Raw genomic sequence first — 14,505 nt, forward strand, 5'->3', positions numbered from 1 at the left:
GACGTCTTGACGCACACATTCCGCTTCCATTCTGTATATAGATGGTATAGGTATTTTTCATGTGGTACCATAAACAATGCACTTGTCAAATGTATTAGGTGAAAATATGAAATGTAATTCATTAAGTACTTAGTTTAGTTGTGACTAATCAAAAGGGCGGGGCAGTCAATAATGATTATTTAAAAAATATATTAGAGCTGTCACGTGTAGAAGTAGGTGGTGCCTGTTAGCGGATGTGACCTGGGCAACCTGTTGATTGACGTCACTCATAAATATTAAGGAGGAATGTTTAGGCGTAATCACCACGCTGACCTTAAAGGGATTTTTTTCATTGTTTTACTTGATCCACCGAAGAGGTTAGTGAATGTGATTTAATATTAGTAAAGGTTAGTGGTGGTTCTTTAATATTAGTGGCGGTTTGTGGGGGTTGGAACCTGCGAGGAGGCGGAACCAGAGCGACCCCCACACTTGTTCCCAATGAGCAACATTTCGAGCAACAGTTCTCCTCCAGCTCTCCTCGCTGCCCACTTGGCGCCTAAAAAGCAGAAAGGAATCAAGAGGAAACATCTTCATCCTTCACGTCTGAGGAATTCATCCTGACAATCCAGCTTTCCTTTTAGTAAGACATATTTTCTCTTTGCATACAATTAAATGTTTGCTTCCAGCACGCGTGTTCCCACTGGATCGATCCGGTTTGAACACATCTTAATAAATATCTGTAAAATCTATAAGAGTGATTGGGGATTTCAAGTTAATCATGTGAGACCAATGGCTTTTTTCCCCCCCCCCGTGTTAAATTAATATTTTCCACAAGGAGAAGTCCGGACCATGTGGCTCACTGACAGATTAATACCAGAAGAGTACATAAAGTACCGCTATTTCATGTCAAAACTAGTACACATTACTACTATACTACAGTACTACAACACAGTCCATTATGTATTGAGAAATATATTTTATTTCCAATGCAGCAATATAATAGTCGTAATATGACAAAATAACGAGTCTATATGGTCTAATATCACAATTGCATATCTTTATAACAAGGGCCATGTGTCTTACAATAACTCAGAATTGATTCTCGATTCAAATCGATTCTATTCATGAATTGGTATAAAAATGATAATAAAAGGGATTATTTTTTAAAATATTTTTTTCTCCAGATTAATCACATTTTGGAATTTGGATTAATCATGATTAAAATTTGCTTAAGAAAAGACCCCTGTGTTTGTACACAAATGCAATTTTATCATCAAATTGTCATGAAACGTTTTACTTGAATACATGTCATTTATTTGTACAAAACTTGGTAAAAGTTTTATCGAAAGTGCTTTCAGGCTGTATTTTGGAGTGAAATTTACCAGCGAACACACCATTTTTGTACAGAGGTATGCATCGATCTGATCATAGTGGTTAAAGTAGAAGAGCTTGTACGGTCAAAATAAATTGCATGATTCATCTAAGCGTGTACGTGATTAATAATCATTTTTTGTGATTAATTACATAAGTTAACCCGTTAATTTTGACAGCTACAAATGAAACCATTTCAAAACAGGTTGGAAAAGCTTCTTTTGAATGCTGACGTGTGACGAAGAGGCACTGTGAGTAATTATAAGGGATGTGGGATATGGGGAAACTGCAAAATATATTGCAATATATATTGCAGCCTCCTGCGATAACGACTTATATCACAATATATTATTTGGTATTTGGTGATTATAGAAACATTTCAAAACGGGTTAGAAAAGCTCCTAATTTAGCTGATGACATATGCAGTAACATATTACGTCATTTCCAGTTGTTATTTTCTCAAACTACTATCTACTTGTAAATTGCCTGTTAAAATCCGGTTACTTTCTGTTTTCTTATTACACTTCTGTTAAAATGAAATATGCACCTATTTTTCTGTTGTTTGGATACTTTACATTTGTTTTGGGCGATACTACAAATGTGGGTATCGATCCAATACCAAGTAGTTGCAGGGGCAGTATTGGTTACGCCGAAGCTGATACCGATACTTGAAATTTTCAATATCATTGAATAATTACATTTTTGATCACAATTATAATTGGACAAAAACTCAGGATGGCAGTGTAACAATATCTTAAATATTTGAAAATATCAACCATGTACACTTAAAGCAATTATTGGTACATTGTTATGTAAAAATATTATGGTTTTACTTCAAATACATATTTATTGTGTTGTATCAATAAATATGAGAATTCTTGCATTCCCTTCAGGGGTCAGAAACTCAAAACTTTAGGTGCCAATTTTAAATTTAATTTAATGATACATTTGTGTAAGAACCACAAGTATTAAATGGTAATGGTGCAATATTGGGAGATACGGTATCCTGGGTGTTTAAAAACCAACAATGTTCACTAAATTGAACACAAAACTATCTCTCAAAACCGTAAAAACATCTGCACCGTGGATTATGTGATCTTTTCCACCCCCAATACATACAAATAATATATCTGTGTTGGCTCTGCGATGACATGGCGACTTGTCCAGGGTGTACCCCGCCTTCCGCTCGAATGCAGCTGAGATAGGCTCCAGCACCCCCCGCGACCCCAAAAGGGACAAGCTGTAGAAAATCGATGGATGGATGGATGGATCACCTTATTCCCTTCACAAACAAAACACAATAAACAAAAGCAAAAAAGTACTATTGACTTATTTCCTGTGTTTGTAAACAATAAAAACAACAAAAAATACTTTGTGATAATAGCATATATTTCATTAGTATCATTACTGTCGATATTTGTATTTATCCGCCCACGTTTTTTTGGTTACATTCAAGAGCTTCAGCTTGCGGTTAGCGTACAGTATTCTCCTACGATGTGTAGTGTATTAGTTTAGCTATTCCTTGTTCTCCAGTGATAATGTACTTGAAATAAACATACTTTATTTGTCGCCATGGAGAGAGGATTACTGACTTAGAAGCAGCTTTGCGTCGTGAAGAAAGTACGCTGCATCATTGTTGAGGATGCCTTTGATCGCTTGTAGCTGTCAAATTTGCAGGACACAGCTAGAATGTGTCATCAACATGCATTATCAGGATATGACGATAGCATTAAAAGCTCTCCTCGGGGAGATGGCCTGAAAAACTTAGAATTGGTTCAGAATCGTAATAAATAAGAACCGCGATTCGGATGTGAATTTATTTTTTATGGTACTAATATTGGCCACATTAGGCACACTAGTCACTTGATTAGGTACACCTTCCCAATCATCCAAAGCGACACTTGAACAAATCATGTTTGGGCTTGGTTATTATTGATCGTTAAGAATTGACTGCTGACTGAAGCAATATTGTGCATTAATAAATAGACACTAAGTTACCTCTTTATGACAGCGCCGCTATGGAAACAGGAGTTCAGAATACTCAGTCTCCCACCTCATGTATATAATAGATGAGTCAAGCTAATTTACTACATCTGAATCACCATTCTTATTTCCTAAGATTCTGAATCCATACAATATTTTTAAGAATTGATTTTTGAAAATAGGTTTATTATAGGCCATTTCCATGCTTACCTGTCTTACATCAGTAGCCAAGAGGAGCTTTATGTAAGCTGTTTTCATTATCATTTATATAACAATATTACAAGAATTGTGTGAGTCGAGAATCGATTTTGAATTGAATCGTCACCCCATGAATGTGAATGGAATTAAATCGTGAGTTATTTTAAGATTCACATCCTTAATGTCCTTATTGTTAAGAGGTAATCGTTGCAGATGGCCATTACTTAGAAAGAAACAGATAAAAAGTGCAAATATTTATTACTATAGTTATAGTTACAGTCGCGTAATATGTAATGTATTACTGCATCACACTGAGAGATGTTTTTAATATTTTGGGGCAAGGAATGGAATCCTGCTCTTGACAGTGTCAATCAAAACTGGGCATAATTATTATTATCATCTTTTTTTCATTGAAGAAAAGCTCTTGTCGTGGATTAAACGATATGGTGCAAGTGTACCTAATGAAGTGTCCAGTCTTTAAGGCAGATTTAAAATAACAAACAATAACTTTTTTTCCTGTTGTTTTAAGTTAAGGGGCCATCTTTTTTTTTTTTTGACTTTGTCCCCCAATCTAAACACTAACTTGTTGTATAGATTTTTCCTGCTGGGTTCATCAAAGCGAGTGCACAGACAAGGCGGTCAGTGAACTTCACATGTGTGCCGTGTCGTCGTTTTAAGCGCAGGTGTTTCGCACAGCTCATGCGTCACGCTGAGAGGAAGCTGTAATAGCAACACGATACATTTATTTGCTGACGTCTTATGAGGAGACAATACTATACAATTGAGTACAGTAGTACAGTGTTTTTCAACCACTGTGCCGCGGCACACTAGTGTGCCGTGAAATCGAGTCTGGTGTGCCGTGGGAGATTATGTAATTTCACCTAATTGGGTTAAAAATATTTTTTGCACGCAAGTAATTATAATCCGTAAATAATGTGGCAGAGTAACCATGTTATACTCATCCATATCAGTAGGTGGCAGCAAGTAGCTAATTGGTTTGTAGATGTCGGGAACACGTCGTGTCATGATCACGATATGAAGACGACAGCGGGAAGCAGCGTGAAAGTACAGAGGTATCTTATGCTTAAACCAAAAATAAACAAAAGGCGAGTGCCGCTATGAAAGGGCATTGAAGCTTAGGCATGGCTATGCAAAACGAAACTAAAACTGAACTGGTTGCGAAGTAAACAAAACACAAAATGCTGGACGACAGCAAAGACTTACAGTGTGTGGAGCGGAGACGGCGTCCACAAAGTAAATCCGCACATGACCTGACAATCGACAATGTCCCCACAAAGAAGGAAACACACACGCACAATTTAAATAGTCTGGATTGCAAAAACAAAGCAGGTGTGGAGAATAGCGCTCAAGGAAGACATGAAACTGCAACAGGAAAATACCAACAAAACAGGAAAAAACACCAAAATAGGAGCGCAAGACAAGGACTAAAACACTACACACAGGAAAACACCAAAAAACTCCAAATAAGTCACGGCGTGATGTGACAGGTGGTGACAGTACACCTACTTTGAGACAAGAGCTAAAGTGATGCATGCTTGGTTATAGTTTAAATTCATATCCAACAATTGCGAGAACTGAGTTTAATGTTTTAATGATTTGTGCTTTTGGTGTGCCTCAGGATTTTTTCAATGAAAACAATGTGCCTTGGCTCAAAAAAGGTTGTAAAACACTGCAGTAGTATCATGTTTAAGGCTGCAGCTAACGATTATTTTTCTATCGATTAATCTATAGATTATTTTTTTGATTAATCGGTTAATCTATAGATTATTTTTTCGATTCATCTATAGATTATTTTTCCTTTTACCGATTATTTTTTTTATTTAAAATGAAGATGAAAAAATAAATGTAGGCCTGTTTTTTCAAAAGGCATGGCTTTTATTTACAAAAAAAAAGAAGTATAGCCCCTCAGTCAACATTGACAACAACATGACAAAATATTCTGTAACAATGTAAACATTTAAAACTTTTAACATTTAAAAAAATTAAAAGTAGCTTATTTGCTTTTTAATGTGCAAATATAAAAGTCAACATCCAGTGCAAATCTTAATATTCTGCAATAGTATAAGCATTTCAAAAGTAAAACTATTGCTTATTTTGCTTTAAAATGTGCAAAAATAAAGATAAACATCCAATACAAAAAAGTGCAAAACGAAATATTCTGTAACAACAGTGTAAACATTTCAACAAAAGTGAAAGTATTGCTTATTTGCTAAAATGTGCAAAAATAAAGATAAACATCCAATACAAAAAAGTGCCAATCTAAATATTCTGGAGCACTGTAAACATTAAGTATTGCTTTTAAAATGTGCAAAATAAACACCCAGTCCAACACAGTACACAATAACCAATTCTACTCATTCCAGTGAGTGACTAACAGTTGTAATGAAGAAAGGTTAGCATGTCTACATGCTCTGGTTCTTTTCTTGTTTACAATATTCCCAGCAGCTGAAAATAGGCGCTCAGAATGGGTCGATGTGGCTGGAACTGAGAGGTAATTAGCCTTCACCTCAAGCCAGGACTGAGAGTGAGCTGAGCTCCAGTTTATATTTCTAGAAGGTCAACGGACTCATAGTGATGTTACTAGTAGTTGACTGGGAGGTGTTTATTATCATTTGGGGAGAGTCCGCTGCCTGATGCTCACCTGCTAAACACCTATCTGCTCGACGCTGAAGCGCTGACTACATGCGCTCTGAATACGCACTGCTGATTGGCTGATAACGCTTTGTATAACGCTTTGTGAGTACCAATCAGATGGTTGTGTGGGTGGGACAATGCTGCGTGCTGAGACAGAGGCAGCCGCAGAAGGAGCAAAGCAGCTTGTTAACACTTTAGCAGCTAAAGTTAGCTTTAGCTTAGAAACTCGTTCGGTACACTCCCGTACCGAACCGAAAGCCCCGTACCGAAACGGTTCAATACAAAACACGTACCGTTACACCCCTAGCAGATACAAATGACACATTCATGTTTTTGTGTAATGATGACAACGTATACTTGCGCGGACGATTGACTAGTTGATGGTTTTCTTTTCAAATGTTCGTTCATAGCCGTTGTGCTGCTATGATAGGCCATTTCCGCTCGACACAGTGTGCATACAACAACATTATTAGGCCGTGTATTGAAATACTCCCACACTTTTGACCACTTTTGGCGTGATTTTTTCCCCCTCGCTCGCACAGTCTGCTTTGCGCTTCGCCATGACGGTAGTGTGACGTAAATATGCGACGCGTCAATGCACAAAAACAGCGTCGACGTATTTACGCAACCGATGACGTCGACTACGTCGACGCGTCTTTTCAGCCTTAATCATGTTTGCATTGTACTTTGTTTTTTCGGTTTGACTGTTAAAGAAAATTCTCTCTCGCAAATGTTTTTTCATTGCTAGTAAATGTTGTTCTTTACTCTGAAAAAATTTCAAACATTACACTTTGTTTTTATGCATCTCATTAAGATTTGAGATCATTTGGACGAGAATCGGTTATTCGTCAAACAACCAAGTTATGGTACTTTTAAATAGTCATATAATAATCACCATAATTTTTTTTTGTCAATATTGAAATCAGGATTATTAATTAGTGTTACTGTAATTATTATGTCTATGAAGGTTCTCATTCACCCAGGTCATTGTCATCTCAGGGCATTCAATCGATCGCAACTGGACTATTCGGTTTGTCTTGGAAGACGTTTCGCCGAGCACGAACTGATGAAAACTACTCGGATGAGCGGTGAAACGTCTTCCAAGACAAACCAAACAGTCCACCTGCGATTGATTGAATACCCTGAGATGTATTTATTATGTTGGGTAAAACCTGTGATTACAGGGTAACCCAGGCACCCTTAGTTTCATACACAGGCATGGGATCTGAGCCGAGGATGTCGTTGTGGCTTGTGCAGCCCTTTGAGACACTTGTGTCTAAGGGCTATATAAATAAACTTTGATTGATTGATGCACAGATGCAGGGGGTGCATGAATTCCAATGGACAACATGTGTCCTTAGAACATCGGCGCTTGACAGAAACGTGTCTCCAGACTCTATTCAGATTTCATTTTGGCTGTTAGTCCTGCTAATGTGTGGACTTGTACGATATGTCCTTCGAGTTGCTTCTCCATATTTTCATGAATAAATGTTTTTATATTATTATAATTAGAGATGTCCGATAATGGCTTTTTTGCCGATATCCGATATTATCCAACTCTTAATTACCGATTCTGATATCAACCGATACCGATATATACAGTCGTGGAATTAACACATTATTATGCCTAATTTTGTTGTGATGCCCCACTGGATGCATTAAACAATGTAACAACGTTTTCCAAAATAAATCAACTCAAGTTATGGAAAAAAATGCCAACATAGCACTGCCATATTTATTATTGAAGTCACAAAGTGCATGAATTTTTTTTAACATGCCTCAAAACAGCAGCTTGGAATTTGGGACATGCTCTCCCTGAGAGAGCATGAGGAGGTTGGGGGCGTGGGGGGTAGCGGGGGGTGTATATTGTAGCGTTCCGGAAGAGTTAGTGCTGCAAGGGGTTCTGGGTATTTGTTCTGTTGTGTTTATGTTGTGTTACGGTACGGATGTACTCCCGAAATGTGTTTGTCATTCTTTTTTGGTGTGGGTTCACGGTGTAGCGCATATTTGTAACAGTGTGAAAGTTGTTTATACGGCCACCCTCAGTGTGACCTGTGTGGCTGTTGACCAAGTATGACTTGCATTCATTTGTGTGTGTGAAAAGCCGTAGATATTATGTGATTGGACCGGCACGCAAAGGCAGTGCCTTTAAGGTTTATTGGCGCTCTGTACTGCTCCCTACATCCGTGTCCCACTACGTACAGCAGCGTTTTAAAAAGTCATACATTTTACTTTTTGAAACTGATACCGATAATTTCCGAACCGATACCGATAATTTGCGATATTACATTTTAAAGCATTTATCGGCCGATAATATCAGCAGCCCGATATTATCGGGGCATCTCTAATTAATAATGTCATTGGTTGGCGTTATGGACTCATTCTGCTTCAGTAGGGTGCAGACTAGCAGTGCTACGCTCCACTGCTTCACCAACAAAGCAAGCTACATGTTCATGTTTTTGGATCTTTAATTAAATGAATATAATCCACTTTTTCTTCTTGACACTGTCCTTCACACTCACTGTGTTCCTTTCCATGCTTGGAAAATCTAAGTTATGTCTATCTCTAGCTAATGCTAGCGAGTAACACCGAATGTTTTGGTCAGATCTTACTGTGCCATTCACTACGCCAACTGGTGGTGGGGAGGCTTTTAGCACCAAATTCTTTTGGTAACCTAAAACACAACAATAACCAACAGTTCGTATTCTGAAAATCTCGGCCACTCCTATTCTAGATTCTACTGTGTTTATAAAAACTTTTTTTTTTTTTGCTGTTGTGTTTTTGTATTTTCAGAACAGACCAATAATAAAACAAGCTGTGTTATGATTTGTTACACTAGGTTATATTCTGTGTTTGTGTTAGGTATTATTCTCCGCAGTTTAGTGATCTGTTCTCAACTCTCGTTTGGTCCCTTGGTTATGTTTTCTTGTTGCTAGGTGGCTGATTAGCTGCACCTGCATTCTGTTTATTGAATAGCGTCTTCACCTGTTTCGAACCCTTAGCACTCCCCTTTATATGGTGTCTCCCTGTCTTTGTTGCTGGTTCATTCGACAATTTGTTTGTTGGTTTTGTTGTTTGTTTCACACAACTTATGTTTCATTGTGCTTATCTTCAAGCTACGTTAAGCTAGAGCCCGAGTTGTAGGTTTTCACCTTGTGTGTTGAAATCAAGTAAAGATCCATCATACCTGCAAGCTGCCTGAGGTACTCTGCATCCTTTGGAATCATACACTTCACAACATGCCAGCATACGACAAGCTGGAGGTCAAAGCCGCACTTTGAACACTGAAATGACGATATCTTCTATAACACGATTTGATTCCGATTATTCGGTGATGATTCAATTCCCACACAATTTTCAATTCAAAACTATTCTCGCAATGTATTATTTGGTATGTCAATAAAAATTTTTAAAAATCTCTATACAGCAAACAGTTTGCGACTAACTCAACAGAACCTCGGGTGGTGGCGGCTAAGTTGTGCGTGCATGTGTTTAAACTATTGATTGATCGATTTATTATACCCATCCATGATAACGATAAAACTCTCATAGGCACTGATTTTATAGTTTAGCACCTCTCTGTGTGCAATTTTTACTTTCCACCCACAGTCTGAGTGCTTCTGTATATAGTATAATATTTAAACAACACATTCAGAACAATCGTTCTCAGGACTGGACTGTGCACCTTACCTCCTTTTGCACTATTACACTGTTCTATTCTAATGTGGTTGTTATTTTTTAAATTGGTCTTAGGTGCCAAGTATTTTTTGTTGGCCTGCTATAAAATAATTGTGGACTAATAATTACAATACAACAATCAGTGGTGTGCTGTCAGGGCCAGCAAGGCCTTTTCTGATGGCCCAACATAACCAGAAATCATGATCATAATAAACATGCTGTTGTTTTTAGTTTTTGTTTGTATCCAATCAGAATTCAGCTAGCTTATGTTGTCATGCTGTACGAAATCTGCCAGAGGCCTTCAGAATCAACAATGCGGGCGTCTGTGCACTGTAAGTGAACAGGGACGTACAGTGATAGACAGTTACAATAGCCACTCAGATCACGAGTTGTCAGTAAGGCTTTCTTGATGGCCTTATTACATTGAACGTGACGTTTACGCGTCCTGTGATTGGATACTCATCGGGACGGTTAGCGGATGAATTTGAGAACACATAGAGTGGAGAGACAGTTGTGACGGCCAATCAGATCACAAGTTGTTGACAGTAGCCTATCTAAGTAGCCTGATGTTAAAGAGACTGTGATTGGATACTCACTATTCTTTCCAAAGTGAGTATCCATTCACATGTTAAAATTTAGCAGGAAGCGGGAAGTGTTGCTCCGTAGCCATACCGGATAGCAGAGAAGGAGAACAAAACGTTGATATATCGTAGCATCCCGGAAGAATTGGTGCTGCAGGGATTATGGGAATTTGTTCTGTTGTATTTATGTTGTGTTGCGGTGCAAATATTATCCCAAAATGTGTTTGTCATTGTTGTTTAGTATGGTTTCACTATGACAGTGTTGGCGTGACATGTATGGTTGTTGACTAAGTATTCATTCACGTATGTGGTCCAATCTCACAGGACCATAAAAATTGGCAATGATCGGACAAAGCGAAATCTTTTTCTTCAACTAAGTACCATGATTAACCCATTAAACGCTACAGCATACCTGGGCATTCTGCGGCCCGCGGGCCGCATCCGGCCCTTTGAGGCCAATTCTAAATTACAAAATACATTTTAAAAAGTATCTATGTCGAGTGTGCAATACAACGGTGCTGCTTTTGTTTTGAAAATCGTTATTTGTATTACTTCCGTGTGGACGTATGCGTGTGCGTGATTGTGAGTGAATGTGAACAGCTGCAATCACAAATTACAAAATAAAGTTGAAAAAACATCTATGTCGTGCGCGCAATACAACTGTGCTGCTTTTATTTTGAAAAGTATTATTTATGGGCGTGTGTCCGTGTGTAACCTGCGAGTGAAGGTGCACATGCAGCGACAAGTGATGCACGGTTTACACCCGAGACGCTAAAAAGAGAAAAGTTGATGAAGAATGGCGTGTTTTCAACAAGACATGGACTGCAAAGCAACGTTCCCTCTAAGGTGTGCGCGCCTGCGCAATTGCGCACTGCTCAAGCGTCCGCTGCGCACAGCAAATATATGCCGCGCACCAAATCAAATCCCATCTGAATTCTAAACAAAATAAACATTTATTCTATGTAATTTTGCAATGCAACTTTGAGTGACAGTGACAACAAGCGGCCCTAACGGTGTTCGTCAACACCGTTCAATTGAACACCGTTCAATTATTGTAACGTCTATCGAAATGCTTCGAGGACAGGAATTATATCGATCACTTTATTGAGCAAAACTGTTTATATTCGGACATAACCACACCAAAAACATGAGTAAAACACTTCTATCTCGAAAAACTAGTCATTTTCTGCCGTACAAACCAGGCCAAAACCAACTTGTCATCTGTCACCAACACGCATAGCACTAAACCACTGGTGCGTTTATGGCCACACAAAAAGTCGGACAACTCAAACACCACACAAAGTTACACTATGACTCCTCAGTCATACGTGTGCTTATTTTACTGTCATTTATTATTAATGTTAATTTATTTATATTAGTCATGGAATGCTGTTACACACACTATGTTGAAGTATTACTATTATTATTAATTATAATTATTATTATTATTATTATTATTTATCTTACGGTATATATCAAAAATAATATTGAGAAATTTAATTGAAATATTGTCGATGTGGCCCTCCAGCAGTGCTCGGGTTGCTCATGCGGCCCCCGGTAAAAATTAATTGCCCACCCTTGCGCTACAGTATAACTGCAAGGCCATTTTCAAGAAGGATATTTGAAGAGAAACTACATCTTGTGAGACGATGTCGGCCAACCCCGAAAGCTAGCTCAGATGTTCTGGCGATCAAATGGGGAAATGCTCGGCATTTCCACTCAAATCAGCCGACGACTAGGGGTACCACTGGCTTATACGGCGTCGAATAGTGAGTTCAAAAATTTTATTTTTTAACTTTTAATGTCTTTTGCAATTTTGATTTTGACAGTACCTCATAAGATATGTTGAAATTGCTTATGCATTTTAATACATTTTTAAATGCGCCAGAAAATAACCCGTTTTGTATACTGTCGATGTGTTTCAATAAACAGTAGTGCGTAAATGTGTTTCTGTATAGCAGGGGTCTCAAACTCAATTTACCTGGGGGCCACTGGAGCTAGGGTCTGGGTGAGGCTGGGCCGCATCAGGTTTTCAACAAAAAAAACGCATTTATTAAAAACAGAAAAAAAAAGAAAAAAAAAACTGTCTTCAATGCTTTTGCTTCTGCTATACCCTACACTTTTTCAGTGCTTTGGTTCCGGTTTTCCACAAGAAAAGCTCTGATAAAACATTCCACTGTTCTCTCTATCTTAATTTTTAATTTTCTACACAAAATAAGATGAAAAAATAAATAAACAAATAAAGAATAAAGAAAATAAATCAATCAATCAGTAATAAATAAATAAAATAATAATAAAACAGCAAATAAGAAAAACTTAAGAAACCACATATAGTTGGTGGGTAGAGAAATTATTTTTTTTCAGATTCAAATTAACAGTATTAACAGTTATTTAACCTTTAACATGAACATTAATGAAACTTTCAACATGAACTGTTCTGAACATGGCTTCTCTTGCCTACTTTTGGCTAGAGGTCTGGCAGCGCTTCCTCTCGCATAGCCGAGCCACATTTGGCTTGAGGGAGGAAGCAATTGAGACCCTCAGTAGACTTTGAAGATGCTCATCAGTAAGTCTGGTCCTGTACTTGGACTTATTGAAGTTCAAGGTGGAGAAGAGCTTTTCACACAAGTACGTGCTCCCAAAAAGGCACATGGTCCGCTTGAACATTCTGGAAAGCTCAGGGAAGCTGGGAGTCAATTCTCTCAAAAATTGCCCAAGCTTGTCTGCTCTTCCACTCACCTCCCTGAACTTGGCTTTGAGTTCAGAGTTGCACTGCAGGTCAATGAGCTCCATTTGAAGCACAGGAGGGGCATCTTGCACATCAAAGGAGAAGGGGTCCGCAAAAATTTGAAATGTGGCTCTGTGCGTCTTGAAGTCTGCAAATCTGTGGTCAAATTCCTCCTGTAGCTTCAAAATGGCATCAGCATACTTCTCACCACTGAATGGTGTGCCTGCATCCACAAGTGCCTTGCATGCTGGGAAATGGCAAAGGTTTGTCTGAGATAGCTGAACTTTCCATAGCATAAGTTTTGTGGAGAATGCTCTCACATTGTCATAGGCAGCACTGACAAGTTGCCCCTGGCCTTGTAACCTCTTGTTCAGTACATTAAGCTCATGCGTGACATCAACAAGAAAAGCTAAGTCCATGAGCCATATAGGATCACTTAACACAGGAACAGCCACCCCATTCTTCTCCATGAAGACTTTCACTTCTGCTCTCAACTCAAAAAATCTCTTCAACATGTTTCCCCTGCTGAGCCAACGTACCTCGGTGAAGTAAAGCACGTCCCCATATTCTGACTCCATTTCTTCTAAAAAAGCACGGAACCTTCTGTGTTTTAAGCCCCTGGATCTGATGTGGTTGATGCATTGCACAACAACAGACATCACGTTGTCAAATTTCAGGCATTTGCTGCAAAGGGCCTGCTGATGGATAATGCAGTGCAGAGCTATGGCTTCCTCCACACCCTCCTCTTCCAGTTTTTTTTGAACAAGTGCCACCAGTCCATTTTTCCTCCCTGTCATTGATGGCGCTCCATCAGTTGTTATCCCAACAAATCTCTTCCATGAAAAACCGGCATTCTCAATGGCATCACACAGCTGGTGAAATATCTCCTGAGCGGTGGTCTGGCCATGCATTGGCATTACTGTGAGCAACTCCTCTGTCACTTCAAAATTGTCATCAACACCACGGACATATATTGCGAGCTGGGCAGTGTCAGTGATGTCTGTGGTCTCATCAAGAGCGACTGAGTATACACTGAAACATTTTGCTTTCTCACACAGTTGATCATAAATGTCACTTGACATGTCACAAATGCGCTCTGCCACGGTGTTGGCAGAAAGGCTGATGTTGCTGAACTGACCTTTCTTTTCTGGACAGACAATACTTGCAGCCTGTAACAGGCACTTTTTGACAAATTCACCTTCTGTAAATGGCTTTCCTGCTTTAGCAATCATCTCACTAACCACATAGCTAGCTTCGACTGCTGCGTTATTCTCTTTGGTTACTTTCTTAAAAAAATCTTGTTGCTTCAGTAGACATGTTTTAAGATTGGCA

At 38.6% G+C, this 14,505-nt stretch overlaps 1 protein-coding gene across 1 annotated transcript in view; it reads left to right on the forward strand.

Annotated features, from left to right (window-relative positions):
* The first annotated feature begins 329 nt into the window (after nt 1-329).
* Nucleotides 330-14,505, forward strand: part of slc38a3b (solute carrier family 38 member 3b) — a 79,659-nt gene continuing 65,483 nt past the window's right edge. Inside the window, exon 1 of the mRNA XM_062049244.1 lies at nt 330-619. The gene's annotated coding sequence lies outside the window, so the exon portion shown is untranslated. The remainder of the gene's footprint in view (nt 620-14,505) is intronic.

This window comes from Entelurus aequoreus, linkage group LG01 (genome assembly GCF_033978785.1).
Source record: "Entelurus aequoreus isolate RoL-2023_Sb linkage group LG01, RoL_Eaeq_v1.1, whole genome shotgun sequence".
Classification (NCBI taxonomy): domain Eukaryota; kingdom Metazoa; phylum Chordata; class Actinopteri; order Syngnathiformes; family Syngnathidae; genus Entelurus; species Entelurus aequoreus.